Genomic DNA, 15,000 nt, shown 5'->3' with positions numbered 1-15,000 from the left:
ATGACCTGTGGGATGTGATGATGTGTTAAAAAATACTGTTGTATTTCTGTGATGTCCTGTCTTGATGCTGGAAATTGAATGTGTTCCACAGCAAGTGGAAGTAATGCATTGGTGACCGTTTTAATTGCTCTTGAAACTGATGCCTTACTTAGTCCAAGCCCATCACCAAGTACCTGGAGAAAACTGCCTGTTGCATAAAATCTCAAGGCTGATAGGAGTTGGATTTCAGGGGACAAGGCAAAATTTCTCCGGGTGGCACGCATCAGCTGAGGTCCAATGCTATTTAGCAATTGGGCTATTTGTCCTCTTGGCAGACGGTATCGCCTTATTATACCCATGTCATCAAGGATATCCAAGGGGGTTTGATGCTGTCTGATGAAGGCATTTAAAGTCACCAGTCTACTTCGTGGTCGTCTCTGTCTTTGTCTTTCTCTGACACTCAATTGAAGAACACGCTGTAGTGCAGCCATGATTTCCTCTGCAAGTCTAGTGAGGTGTAAACTCTATACTAATCCTAGCTTAATTGAAGAAACCATGTGAAGGTCATCAGGCTGTGATAATGTTCACATATCCCACTGCCTATCATCAATTTCAGTAATGATATTAGGCCCTACCTTGAAGAAAGTGAAGGTGTGGCATGCTTAGAAACTGTATAGATTACATATTATATTCCTTTAATCTATCCTCTGTTCATAATGATGAAAAGTTGTGCTTATTATAAAAATGTATACATAGAACAGTACTGGTAAAAAATGTTGTTGATTTTTTTGTCTATACCTTTAGAAATGTATTGGCTAGATGAAGTACTGGATATATATTTGTGTTATCTGTCACGCCAAATATATAGACTTTATATTAATAATATTGAAACTTAAATGCTTATGTCTGAAAATAATCATCAACCATTAGCCATTTACTTCAGAAACATTTGGAAGAACTCATAACAATTATTATATTATTTCATATGGTCTTAGGCCTCGTGTGGATGGTTCAACAAACACATGGACATCAAAAACACTGCATATAGCTTTATTAATAAAAAACATTGCATAGTTTTATTAATTTGGGTTATTCAGGTCCCCACAACCTGCAAAATACATTGTACAGTGAGATGAGTCATAACTACATATATAAAACATTTCACATTGCACAAATTACTGAAACAATAAATAACATTACCGGTGTCTTCTGGCAAGATAATTGGCACAGAAATTGAGGGCCTTGCAAAACTCATCTCCTCTAGTGCAAGCCTCCTCTCTTCTAAGGCCAGTTGGGCCTTCTTGAGCTCAATGAGCTGCTGTTGGAAGTTGTTGTCTCTCTCATTGGCTTCTTGAAGGCATTGCCTAATGTCTTTCAAGACATCTAGTTTCTCTCTCTCCAGCTGCTCTAGGTCCTGACTACAGCTACAGACATTCTCAAACTGCTGAGTGGTTGTGGCTACAGTCTGGACCACTGAAGAAGAAGGCTGTGGCCTGGGAGGGTTTTTTGGAGGACTAGGAGATGGTAGGTGCTCGGAGATGGCAGATGAAACTGATGGTTCCTCTGAGCATGAAGGACCTGACTCAGGTTCAGGCTCAGGATCAGGTTGAGTTATCCCTACTCCTCCATGGATGTCAATACCACCACTAATTCCATCTGAAGCACTTGTGCCAAGTATTGACAATGCCTTTTCTTCTTCCTCGGCTGTAAGAAGGGGGGACTCATTGGTCCCACCACCTGTTTTTTTAATTGCAGTCCTCTGCAGTGCCCTCTTCCTTGTTGCCAGGCTTGCAAAATCCTGCCACTTCTTGCGGACCTCCTTCCCTGACCTTTGAACACCCCTGGTTGCAGTTAGTTCGGTAGCAATGTCCTCCCAGATGTTTTGTTTTTCTTTATTAGTATGGTGTCCTTTAAATCTGGTTAAAATCACATCTTTGTTTTTCTCTATCTACTCTAAGAGGACATTAATTTCATCCTTTTGAAAGGTATCTTTTCTTGTTTGTGTTTTTGTTCAGCCATTTTGTCAGTGTCTCGTCTCCGCCTGTATGTAGGTGCTTTATATAGACTTGATTGTCTTGAATGGTAATCCAAAACAGATGACAATTATTAGGTTAAACGTTCAGAATACGATTCCATATAAGGTTAAATTTCAGCACTTCGCGAATGGACAGCGACTTGGAAGTAGCACGTAGAGCGCGTTCTCGCGCGTTCATGTTAAGTGCATTTTTGGGAAACGCTCGTGGAATTGCTGCGAGCGTTCGTAAGTTTGCACGTAGAAAACGCTCTTAAGAGCTAAGATACATCGTTATCGGGAAACCCGGCCCAGACCTAAACCTGCTAAGATGCAGAGATCGGGCATTGAATCTATTTTTTTAGCAAAATTATTATGTACTAAGTGAAACATTTCCAAAAAGCTCAAAGCACCTGGTATTCCTAGGCAGTCTCTCATCCAAGTACTAACCAGACCTAAACCTGCTAAGATTCAGAGATCGGGCATTGAATCTATTTTTTAGCAAAATTATTTTATACTAAGTGAAACATTTCCAAAAAGCTTAAAGCACCTGGTATTCCTAGGCAGTCTCTCATCCAAGTACTCACCAGACCTAAACCTGCTAAGATTCAGAGATGGGGCATTGACTCTATTTTTTGGCAAAATTATTATATACTAAGTGAAAAGTTTCCAAAAGGCTTACAGCACCCGGTATTCCCAAGCGATCTCCCACCCAAGTACTAACCAGGCCCAAACCTGCTTAGCTTCCGAGAGCAGACGAGATCGGGCATAGCCAGGTTGGTATGGCCGTAAGCGAAGACTGCTGCAAAGAGAGGGCTATTTAAAGACCAGCCCATCTAATCGCCAGTACATTATATAAGTAGGAAAGAAAACCCAAAAGCTTAAAGCACCTGGTATTCCTAGGCAGTCTCTCATCCAAGTACTAACCAGACCTAAACCTGCTAAGATTCAGAGATCGGGCATTGACTCTTTTTTTTTTTTGCAAGATTATTATATAAATCGTGAAATTTTCCAAAAATTTTAAAGCACCTGGTATTCCTAGGCAGTCTCTCATCCAAGTACTAACCAGACCTAAACCTGCTAAGATTCAGAGATCGGGCATTGAATCTATTTTTTAGCAAAATTATTATATACTAAGTGAAACATTTCCAAAAAGCTTAAAGCACCTGGTATTCCTAGGCAGTTTCTCATCCAAGTACTCAAAAGACCTAAACCTGCTAAGATTCAGAGATCGGGCATTGACTCTTTTTTTTTTTTTTTTTTTTTTTTTGCAAGATTATTTTATAAATCGTGAAATTTTCCAAAAAGTTTAAAGCACCTGGTATTCCCAGGCAGTCTCTCATCCATGTACTAACCAGGCCCAAACCTGCTAATATTCAGAGATCGGGCATTGACTCTATTTTTTGGCAAAATTATTATATACTAAGTGAAAAGTTTCCAAAAGGCTTACAGCACCCGGTATTCCCAAGCGGTCTCCCACCCAAGTACTAACCAGGCCCAAACCTGCTTAGCTTCCGAGAGCAGACGAGATCGGGCATAGCCAGGTTGGTATGGCCGTAAGCGAAGACTGCTGCAAAGAGAGGGCTATTTAAAGACCAGCCCATCTAATCGCCAGTACATTATATAAGTAGGAAAGAAAACCCAAAAGCTTAAAGCATCTGGTATTCCTAGGCAGTCTCTCATCCAAGTACTAACCAGACCTAAACCTGCTAAGATTCAGAGATCGGGCATTGAATCTATTTTTTAGCAAAATTATTTTATACTAAGTGAAACATTTCCAAAAAGCTTAAAGCACCTGGTATTCCTAGGCAGTTTCTCATCCAAGTACTCACCAGACCTAAACCTGCTAAGATTCAGAGAACGGGCATTGACTCTTTTTTTTTTTGCAAGATTATTTTATAAATCGTAAAATTTTCCAAAAAGTTTAAAGCACCTGGTATTCCCAGACAGTCTCTCATCCATGTACTAACCAGGCCCAAACCTGCTAATATTCAGAGATCGGGCATTGAATCTATTTTTCAGCAAATTTATTATATACTAAGTGAAACATTTCCAAAAAGCTTAAAGCACCTGGTATTCCTAGGCAGTTTCTCATCCAAGTACTCACCAGACCTAAACCTGCTAAGATTCAGAGATCGGGCATTGACTCTTTTTTTTTTTTTTTTGCAAGATTATTTTATAAATCGTGAAATTTTCCAAAAAGTTTAAAGCACCTGGTATTCCCAGGCAGTCTCTCATCCATGTACTAACCAGGCCCAAACCTGCTAATATTCAGAGATCGGGCATTGAATCTATTTTTTTAGCAAAATTATTATGTACTAAGTGAAACATTTCCAAAAAGCTTAAAGCACCTGGTATTCCTAGGCAGTCTCTCATCCAAGTACTCACCAGACCTAAACCTTCTAAGATTAAGAGATGGGGCATTGACTCTATTTTTTGGCAAAATTATTATATACTAAGTGAAAAGTTTCCAAAAGGCTTACAGCACCTGGTATTCCCAAGCTGTCTCCCATCCAAGTACTAACCAGGCCCAAACCTGCTTAGCTTCCGAGAACAGACGAGATCGGGCATAGCCAGGTTGGTATGGCCGTAAGCGAAGACTGCTGCAAAGAGAGGGCTATTTAAAGACCAGCCCATCTAATCGCCAGTACATTATATAAGTAGGAAAGAAAACCCAAAAGCTTAAAGCACCTGGTATTCCTAGGCAGTCTCTCATCCAAGTACTAACCAGACCTAAACCTGCTAAGATTCAGAGATCGGGCATTGACTCTTTTTTTTTTTTTTTTTTTTTTTGCAAGATTATTATATAAATCGTGAAATTTTCCAAAAATTTTAAAGCACCTGGTATTCCTAGACAGTCTCTCATCCAAGTACTAACCAGACCTAAACCTGCTAAGATTCAGAGATCGGGCATTGAATCTATTTTTTAGCAAAATTATTATATACTAAGTGAAACATTTCCAAAAAGCTTAAAGCACCTGGTATTCCTAGGCAGTTTCTCATCCAAGTACTCAAAAGACCTAAACCTGCTAAGATTCAGAGATCGGGCATTGACTCTTTTTTTTTTTTTTTTTTTGCAAGATTATTTTATAAATCGTGAAATTTTCCAAAAAGTTTAAAGCACCTGGTATTCCCAGGCAGTCTCTCATCCATGTACTAACCAGGCCCAAACCTGCTAATATTCAGAGATCGGGCATTGACTCTATTTTTTGGCAAAATTATTATATACTAAGTGAAAAGTTTCCAAAAAGCTTACAGCACCTGGTATTCCCAGGCAGTCTCCCATCCAAGTACTAACCAGGCCCAAACCTGCTTAGCTTACGAGAGCAGACGAGATCGGGCATAGCCAGGTTGGTATGGCCGTAAGCGAAGACTGCTGCAAAGAGAGGGCTATTTAAAGACCAGCCCATCTAATCGCCAGTACATTATATAAGTAGCAAAGAAAACCCAAAAGCTTAAAGCACCTGGTATTCCTAGGCAGTCTCTCATCCAAGTACTAACCAGGGCTGCGTTTCCCAAAAGCATCGTAAGCCTAAGTTGATCGTAAAAACGATCGTACGATTGATCTTAATATTACGGTCTGTTTCCCAAAAGCATCGTAGCTTAAGTAGCACTTGAAAATCTTCGTAGATCTACGAGTGCTCTGGAGTAATCGTACATCCCCAAGTGCATCGTAAGAAGACAGATTTATGAGGACACCTGCAGGACAACCGGCAGATTACACTTTTATCTAGATTTAACACACTGCAACGCGAGTAATATAATAATATTTTGATTGTACTTTATTGTACACTTTATTGTACTCGTTTTTTGTTTACATGAATTTATAAATGAAATAAATAAAAAGGGGAAAACAAGATAAAAAAACACATCTAAATTAAATGAATGAACAAAAAAAAAAAAATCATAAAAGAAGTAATGTGGGAAATTTGCTTCAAAGACTGGGCAAAATAGGAATGAATTCAAAAAAATCTGTCAATGACTTGCTGACGTGCACGAAAACCAGCCATGTATTGGGCATTTCTTGGTTGGCCATGTGGTCCCATGCCATCTTCGTCCTCCACATCCTCCTCCTCCACCTCTTCATCTTCCTTCCTGTTAAGTAAGGGCACTCTCATCTGCACTGCAATGTTGTGCAGCATAGCTGTTACTATTATTACTGCACAGCACTTTTGTGGAGCAAACAAAAGACCACCGCTGGACTGGTGAATTGCCCGAAAGCGCATCTTCCACCTCCCTATTGTGCGTTCCACAATACTACGTGCAACACGGTGTGCCTCGTTGAAATTTGTCTCCCTGTTATTCATAGGATTAGCTACAGGCGTGAAGAGATATGGCCTCAGTGGGTAACCACTGTCCCCAAGCAGCCTCCACTGTCCCTGTAAGTTTTGTGCCTCCTGACCAACAGATGAATTGGTGAACATGAAGGAGTCGTGTTTGCTTCTGGGCCACCTTGCCACAATGTCTGTAATCAAACCCTTATGGTCACAGATCACCTGGCAGTTGATAGCTGCATAGCCTTTGCGGCATATATATACATGGCCATCCACAGATGGTGTAAGGATAGGGATCAAGGTACCATCAATCACTCCAATGACCTGTGGGATGTGATGATGTGTTAAAAAATACTGTTGTATTTCTGTGATGTCCTGTCTTGATGCTGGAAATTGAATGTGTTCCACAGCAAGTGGAAGTAATGCATTGGTGACCGTTTTAATTGCTCTTGAAACTGATGCCTTACTTAGTCCAAGCCCATCACCAAGTACCTGGAGAAAACTGCCTGTTGCATAAAATCTCAAGGCTGATAGGAGTTGGATTTCAGGGGACAAGGCAAAATTTCTCCTGGTGGCACGCATCAGCTGAGGTCCAATGCTATTTAGCAATTGGGCTATTTGTCCTCTTGGCAGACGGTATCGCCTTATTATACCCATGTCATCAAGGATATCCAAGGGGGTTTGATGCTGTCTGATGAAGGCATTTAAAGTCACCAGTCTACTTCGTGGTCGTCTCTGTCTTTGTCTTTCTCTGACACTCAATTGAAGAACACGCTGTAGTGCAGCCATGATTTCCTCTGCAAGTCTAGTGAGGTGTAAACTCTATACTAATCCTAGCTTAATTGAAGAAACCATGTGAAGGTCATCAGGCTGTGATAATGTTCACATATCCCACTGCCTATCATCAATTTCAGTAATGATATTAGGCCCTACCTTGAAGAAAGTGAAGGTGTGGCATGCTTAGAAACTGTATAGATTACATATTATATTCCTTTAATCTATCCTCTGTTCATAATGATGAAAAGTTGTGCTTATTATAAAAATGTATACATAGAACAGTACTGGTAAAAAATGTTGTTGATTTTTTTGTCTATACCTTTAGAAATGTATTGGCTAGATGAAGTACTGGATATATATTTGTGTTATCTGTCACGCCAAATATATAGACTTTATATTAATAATATTGAAACTTAAATGCTTATGTCTGAAAATAATCATCAACCATTAGCCATTTACTTCAGAAACATTTGGAAGAACTCATAACAATTATTATATTATTTCATATGGTCTTAGGCCTCGTGTGGATGGTTCAACAAACACATGGACATCAAAAACACTGCATATAGCTTTATTAATAAAAAACATTGCATAGTTTTATTAATTTGGGTTATTCAGGTCCCCACAACCTGCAAAATACATTGTACAGTGAGATGAGTCATAACTACATATATAAAACATTTCACATTGCACAAATTACTGAAACAATAAATAACATTACCGGTGTCTTCTGGCAAGATAATTGGCACAGAAATTGAGGGCCTTGCAAAACTCATCTCCTCTAGTGCAAGCCTCCTCTCTTCTAAGGCCAGTTGGGCCTTCTTGAGCTCAATGAGCTGCTGTTGGAAGTTGTTGTCTCTCTCATTGGCTTCTTGAAGGCATTGCCTAATGTCTTTCAAGACATCTAGTTTCTCTCTCTCCAGCTGCTCTAGGTCCTGACTACAGCTACAGACATTCTCAAACTGCTGAGTGGTTGTGGCTACAGTCTGGACCACTGAAGAAGAAGGCTGTGGCCTGGGAGGGTTTTTTGGAGGACTAGGAGATGGTAGGTGCTCGGAGATGGCAGATGAAACTGATGGTTCCTCTGAGCATGAAGGACCTGACTCAGGTTCAGGCTCAGGATCAGGTTGAGTTATCCCTACTCCTCCATGGATGTCAATACCACCACTAATTCCATCTGAAGCACTTGTGCCAAGTATTGACAATGCCTTTTCTTCTTCCTCGGCTGTAAGAAGGGGGGACTCATTGGTCCCACCACCTGTTTTTTTAATTGCAGTCCTCTGCAGTGCCCTCTTCCTTGTTGCCAGGCTTGCAAAATCCTGCCACTTCTTGCGGACCTCCTTCCCTGACCTTTGAACACCCCTGGTTGCAGTTAGTTCGGTAGCAATGTCCTCCCAGATGTTTTGTTTTTCTTTATTAGTATGGTGTCCTTTAAATCTGGTTAAAATCACATCTTTGTTTTTCTCTATCTACTCTAAGAGGACATTAATTTCATCCTTTTGAAAGGTATCTTTTCTTGTTTGTGTTTTTGTTCAGCCATTTTGTCAGTGTCTCGTCTCCGCCTGTATGTAGGTGCTTTATATAGACTTGATTGTCTTGAATGGTAATCCAAAACAGATGACAATTATTAGGTTAAACGTTCAGAATACGATTCCATATAAGGTTAAATTTCAGCACTTCGCGAATGGACAGCGACTTGGAAGTAGCACGTAGAGCGCTTTCTCGCGCGTTCATGTTAAGTGCATTTTTGGGAAACGCTCATGGAATTGCTGCGAGCGTTCGTAAGTTTGCACGTAGAAAACGCTCTTAAGAGCTAAGATACATCGTTATCGGGAAACCCGGCCCAGACCTAAACCTGCTAAGATGCAGAGATCGGGCATTGAATCTATTTTTTTAGCAAAATTATTATGTACTAAGTGAAACATTTCCAAAAAGCTCAAAGCACCTGGTATTCCTAGGCAGTCTCTCATCCAAGTACTAACCAGACCTAAACCTGCTAAGATTCAGAGATCGGGCATTGAATCTATTTTTTAGCAAAATTATTTTATACTAAGTGAAACATTTCCAAAAAGCTTAAAGCACCTGGTATTCCTAGGCAGTCTCTCATCCAAGTACTCACCAGACCTAAACCTGCTAAGATTCAGAGATGGGGCATTGACTCTATTTTTTGGCAAAATTATTATATACTAAGTGAAAAGTTTCCAAAAGGCTTACAGCACCCGGTATTCCCAAGCGATCTCCCACCCAAGTACTAACCAGGCCCAAACCTGCTTAGCTTCCGAGAGCAGACGAGATCGGGCATAGCCAGGTTGGTATGGCCGTAAGCGAAGACTGCTGCAAAGAGAGGGCTATTTAAAGACCAGCCCATCTAATCGCCAGTACATTATATAAGTAGGAAAGAAAACCCAAAAGCTTAAAGCACCTGGTATTCCTAGGCAGTCTCTCATCCAAGTACTAACCAGACCTAAACCTGCTAAGATTCAGAGATCGGGCATTGACTCTTTTTTTTTTTTTGCAAGATTATTATATAAATCGTGAAATTTTCCAAAAATTTTAAAGCACCTGGTATTCCTAGGCAGTCTCTCATCCAAGTACTAACCAGACCTAAACCTGCTAAGATTCAGAGATCGGGCATTGAATCTATTTTTTAGCAAAATTATTATATACTAAGTGAAACATTTCCAAAAAGCTTAAAGCACCTGGTATTCCTAGGCAGTTTCTCATCCAAGTACTCAAAAGACCTAAACCTGCTAAGATTCAGAGATCGGGCATTGACTCTTTTTTTTTTTTTTTTTTTTTTTTTGCAAGATTATTTTATAAATCGTGAAATTTTCCAAAAAGTTTAAAGCACCTGGTATTCCCAGGCAGTCTCTCATCCATGTACTAACCAGGCCCAAACCTGCTAATATTCAGAGATCGGGCATTGACTCTATTTTTTGGCAAAATTATTATATACTAAGTGAAAAGTTTCCAAAAGGCTTACAGCACCCGGTATTCCCAAGCGGTCTCCCACCCAAGTACTAACCAGGCCCAAACCTGCTTAGCTTCCGAGAGCAGACGAGATCGGGCATAGCCAGGTTGGTATGGCCGTAAGCGAAGACTGCTGCAAAGAGAGGGCTATTTAAAGACCAGCCCATCTAATCGCCAGTACATTATATAAGTAGGAAAGAAAACCCAAAAGCTTAAAGCACCTGGTATTCCTAGGCAGTCTCTCATCCAAGTACTAACCAGACCTAAACCTGCTAAGATTCAGAGATCGGGCATTGAATCTATTTTTTAGCAAAATTATTTTATACTAAGTGAAACATTTCCAAAAAGCTTAAAGCACCTGGTATTCCTAGGCAGTTTCTCATCCAAGTACTCACCAGACCTAAACCTGCTAAGATTCAGAGAACGGGCATTGACTCTTTTTTTTTTTGCAAGATTATTTTATAAATCGTAAAATTTTCCAAAAAGTTTAAAGCACCTGGTATTCCCAGACAGTCTCTCATCCATGTACTAACCAGGCCCAAACCTGCTAATATTCAGAGATCGGGCATTGAATCTATTTTTCAGCAAATTTATTATATACTAAGTGAAACATTTCCAAAAAGCTTAAAGCACCTGGTATTCCTAGGCAGTTTCTCATCCAAGTACTCACCAGACCTAAACCTGCTAAGATTCAGAGATCGGGCATTGACTCTTTTTTTTTTTTTTTTGCAAGATTATTTTATAAATCGTGAAATTTTCCAAAAAGTTTAAAGCACCTGGTATTCCCAGGCAGTCTCTCATCCATGTACTAACCAGGCCCAAACCTGCTAATATTCAGAGATCGGGCATTGAATCTATTTTTTTAGCAAAATTATTATGTACTAAGTGAAACATTTCCAAAAAGCTTAAAGCACCTGGTATTCCTAGGCAGTCTCTCATCCAAGTACTCACCAGACCTAAACCTTCTAAGATTAAGAGATGGGGCATTGACTCTATTTTTTGGCAAAATTATTATATACTAAGTGAAAAGTTTCCAAAAGGCTTACAGCACCTGGTATTCCCAAGCTGTCTCCCATCCAAGTACTAACCAGGCCCAAACCTGCTTAGCTTCCGAGAACAGACGAGATCGGGCATAGCCAGGTTGGTATGGCCGTAAGCGAAGACTGCTGCAAAGAGAGGGCTGTTTAAAGACCAGCCCATCTAATCGCCAGTACATTATATAAGTAGGAAAGAAAACCCAAAAGCTTAAAGCACCTGGTATTCCTAGGCAGTCTCTCATCCAAGTACTAACCAGACCTAAACCTGCTAAGATTCAGAGATCGGGCATTGACTCTTTTTTTTTTTTTTTTTTTTTTTGCAAGATTATTATATAAATCGTGAAATTTTCCAAAAATTTTAAAGCACCTGGTATTCCTAGACAGTCTCTCATCCAAGTACTAACCAGACCTAAACCTGCTAAGATTCAGAGATCGGGCATTGAATCTATTTTTTAGCAAAATTATTATATACTAAGTGAAACATTTCCAAAAAGCTTAAAGCACCTGGTATTCCTAGGCAGTTTCTCATCCAAGTACTCAAAAGACCTAAACCTGCTAAGATTCAGAGATCGGGCATTGACTCTTTTTTTTTTTTTTTTTTTGCAAGATTATTTTATAAATCGTGAAATTTTCCAAAAAGTTTAAAGCACCTGGTATTCCCAGGCAGTCTCTCATCCATGTACTAACCAGGCCCAAACCTGCTAATATTCAGAGATCGGGCATTGACTCTATTTTTTGGCAAAATTATTATATACTAAGTGAAAAGTTTCCAAAAAGCTTACAGCACCTGGTATTCCCAGGCAGTCTCCCATCCAAGTACTAACCAGGCCCAAACCTGCTTAGCTTACGAGAGCAGACGAGATCGGGCATAGCCAGGTTGGTATGGCCGTAAGCGAAGACTGCTGCAAAGAGAGGGCTATTTAAAGACCAGCCCATCTAATCGCCAGTACATTATATAAGTAGCAAAGAAAACCCAAAAGCTTAAAGCACCTGGTATTCCTAGGCAGTCTCTCATCCAAGTACTAACCAGGGCTGCGTTTCCCAAAAGCATCGTAAGCCTAAGTTGATCGTAAAAACGATCGTACGATTGATCTTAATATTACGGTCTGTTTCCCAAAAGCATCGTAGCTTAAGTAGCACTTGAAAATCTTCGTAGATCTACGAGTGCTCTGGAGTAATCGTACATCCCCAAGTGCATCGTAAGAAGACAGATTTATGAGGACACCTGCAGGACAACCGGCAGATTACACTTTTATCTAGATTTAACACACTGCAACGCGAGTAATATAATAATATTTTGATTGTACTTTATTGTACACTTTATTGTACTCGTTTTTTGTTTACATGAATTTATAAATGAAATAAATAAAAAGGGGAAAACAAGATAAAAAAACACATCTAAATTAAATGAATGAACAAAAAAAAAAATCATAAAAGAAGTAATGTGGGAAATTTGCTTCAAAGACTGGGCAAAATAGGAATGAATTCAAAAAAATCTGTCAATGACTTGCTGACGTGCACGAAAACCAGCCATGTATTGGGCATTTCTTGGTTGGCCATGTGGTCCCATGCCATCTTCGTCCTCCACATCCTCCTCCTCCTCCTCCACCTCTTCATCTTCCTTCCTGTTAAGTAAGGGCACTCTCATCTGCACTGCAATGTTGTGCAGCATAGCTGTTACTATTATTACTGCACAGCACTTTTGTGGAGCAAACAAAAGACCACCGCTGGACTGGTGAATTGCCCGAAAGCGCATCTTCCACCTCCCTATTGTGCGTTCCACAATACTACGTGCAACACGGTGTGCCTCGTTGAAATTTGTCTCCCTGTTATTCATAGGATTAGCTACAGGCGTGAAGAGATATGGCCTCAGTGGGTAACCACTGTCCCCAAGCAGCCTCCACTGTCCCTGTAAGTTTTGTGCCTCCTGACCAACAGATGAATTGGTGAACATGAAGGAGTCGTGTTTGCTTCTGGGCCACCTTGCCACAATGTCTGTAATCAAACCCTTATGGTCACAGATCACCTGGCAGTTGATAGCTGCATAGCCTTTGCGGCATATATATACATGGCCATCCACAGATGGTGTAAGGATAGGGATCAAGGTACCATCAATCACTCCAATGACCTGTGGGATGTGATGATGTGTTAAAAAATACTGTTGTATTTCTGTGATGTCCTGTCTTGATGCTGGAAATTGAATGTGTTCCACAGCAAGTGGAAGTAATGCATTGGTGACCGTTTTAATTGCTCTTGAAACTGATGCCTTACTTAGTCCAAGCCCATCACCAAGTACCTGGAGAAAACTGCCTGTTGCATAAAATCTCAAGGCTGATAGGAGTTGGATTTCAGGGGACAAGGCAAAATTTCTCCTGGTGGCACGCATCAGCTGAGGTCCAATGCTATTTAGCAATTGGGCTATTTGTCCTCTTGGCAGACGGTATCGCCTTATTATACCCATGTCATCAAGGATATCCAAGGGGGTTTGATGCTGTCTGATGAAGGCATTTAAAGTCACCAGTCTACTTCGTGGTCGTCTCTGTCTTTGTCTTTCTCTGACACTCAATTGAAGAACACGCTGTAGTGCAGCCATGATTTCCTCTGCAAGTCTAGTGAGGTGTAAACTCTATACTAATCCTAGCTTAATTGAAGAAACCATGTGAAGGTCATCAGGCTGTGATAATGTTCACATATCCCACTGCCTATGATCAATTTCAGTAATGATATTAGGCCCTACCTTGAAGAAAGTGAAGGTGTGGCATGCTTAGAAACTGTATAGATTACATATTATATTCCTTTAATCTATCCTCTGTTCATAATGATGAAAAGTTGTGCTTATTATAAAAATGTATACATAGAACAGTACTGGTAAAAAATGTTGTTGATTTTTTTGTCTATACCTTTAGAAATGTATTGGCTAGATGAAGTACTGGATATATATTTGTGTTATCTGTCACGCCAAATATATAGACTTTATATTAATAATATTGAAACTTAAATGCTTATGTCTGAAAATAATCATCAACCATTAGCCATTTACTTCAGAAACATTTGGAAGAACTCATAACAATTATTATATTATTTCATATGGTCTTAGGCCTCGTGTGGATGGTTCAACAAACACATGGACATCAAAAACACTGCATATAGCTTTATTAATAAAAAACATTGCATAGTTTTATTAATTTGGGTTATTCAGGTCCCCACAACCTGCAAAATACATTGTACAGTGAGATGAGTCATAACTACATATATAAAACATTTCACATTGCACAAATTACTGAAACAATAAATAATATTACCGGTGTCTTCTGGCAAGATAATTGGCACAGAAATTGAGGGCCTTGCAAAACTCATCTCCTCTAGTGCAAGCCTCCTCTCTTCTAAGGCCAGTTGGGCCTTCTTGAGCTCAATGAGCTGCTGTTGGAAGTTGTTGTCTCTCTCATTGGCTTCTTGAAGGCATTGCCTAATGTCTTTCAAGACATCTAGTTTCTCTCTCTCCAGCTGCTCTAGGTCCTGACTACAGCTACAGACATTCTCAAACTGCTGAGTGGTTGTGGCTACAGTCTGGACCACTGAAGAAGAAGGCTGTGGCCTGGGAGGGTTTTTTGGAGGACTAGGAGATGGTAGGTGCTCGGAGATGGCAGATGAAACTGATGGTTCCTCTGAGCATGAAGGACCTGACTCAGGTTCAGGCTCAGGATCAGGTTGAGTTATCCCTACTCCTCCATGGATGTCAATACCACCACTAATTCCATCTGAAGCACTTGTGCCAAGTATTGACAATGCCTTTTCTTCTTCCTCGGCTGTAAGAAGGGGGGACTCATTGGTCCCACCACCTGTTTTTTTTAATTGCAGTCCTCTGCAGTGCCCTCTTCCTTGTTGCCAGGCTTGCAAAATCCTGCCACTTCTTGCGGACCTCCTTCCCTGACCTTTGAACACCCCTGGTTGC

General features: G+C 40.2%; 8 non-coding genes across 8 annotated transcripts; all 8 read right to left on the bottom strand.

Moving 5' to 3' along the window:
• Nucleotides 1-2,665: 2,665 nt before the first annotated feature.
• LOC127943937 (5S ribosomal RNA) lies at nt 2,666-2,784 on the bottom strand. Its single transcript, XR_008150078.1, has one exon. It is a non-coding gene; the product is annotated as a 5S ribosomal RNA (ribosomal RNA).
• Nucleotides 2,785-3,433: 649 nt separating this feature from the next.
• LOC127943679 (5S ribosomal RNA) lies at nt 3,434-3,552 on the bottom strand. The gene has a single exon (XR_008149832.1). It is a non-coding gene; the product is annotated as a 5S ribosomal RNA (ribosomal RNA).
• A 914-nt stretch (nt 3,553-4,466) lies between these two features.
• Nucleotides 4,467-4,585, bottom strand: LOC127944117 (5S ribosomal RNA). The gene has a single exon (XR_008150255.1). It is a non-coding gene; the product is annotated as a 5S ribosomal RNA (ribosomal RNA).
• Nucleotides 4,586-5,239: 654 nt separating this feature from the next.
• LOC127943482 (5S ribosomal RNA) lies at nt 5,240-5,358 on the bottom strand. Its single transcript, XR_008149686.1, has one exon. It is a non-coding gene; the product is annotated as a 5S ribosomal RNA (ribosomal RNA).
• A 3,890-nt stretch (nt 5,359-9,248) lies between these two features.
• On the bottom strand, nt 9,249-9,367 carry LOC127943935 (5S ribosomal RNA). Its single transcript, XR_008150077.1, has one exon. It is a non-coding gene; the product is annotated as a 5S ribosomal RNA (ribosomal RNA).
• Nucleotides 9,368-10,017: 650 nt separating this feature from the next.
• Nucleotides 10,018-10,136, bottom strand: LOC127943678 (5S ribosomal RNA). The gene has a single exon (XR_008149831.1). It is a non-coding gene; the product is annotated as a 5S ribosomal RNA (ribosomal RNA).
• Nucleotides 10,137-11,050: 914 nt separating this feature from the next.
• LOC127944116 (5S ribosomal RNA) lies at nt 11,051-11,169 on the bottom strand. The gene has a single exon (XR_008150254.1). It is a non-coding gene; the product is annotated as a 5S ribosomal RNA (ribosomal RNA).
• Nucleotides 11,170-11,823: 654 nt separating this feature from the next.
• LOC127943481 (5S ribosomal RNA) lies at nt 11,824-11,942 on the bottom strand. The gene has a single exon (XR_008149685.1). It is a non-coding gene; the product is annotated as a 5S ribosomal RNA (ribosomal RNA).
• Nucleotides 11,943-15,000: the final 3,058 nt, after the last annotated feature.

The sequence above is a fragment of the Carassius gibelio genome, chromosome A22 (genome assembly GCF_023724105.1).
Source record: "Carassius gibelio isolate Cgi1373 ecotype wild population from Czech Republic chromosome A22, carGib1.2-hapl.c, whole genome shotgun sequence".
In the NCBI taxonomy this organism is placed as follows: Eukaryota; Metazoa; Chordata; class Actinopteri; order Cypriniformes; family Cyprinidae; genus Carassius; species Carassius gibelio.
This window is presented reverse-complemented; position numbering and strand designations above follow the sequence as displayed.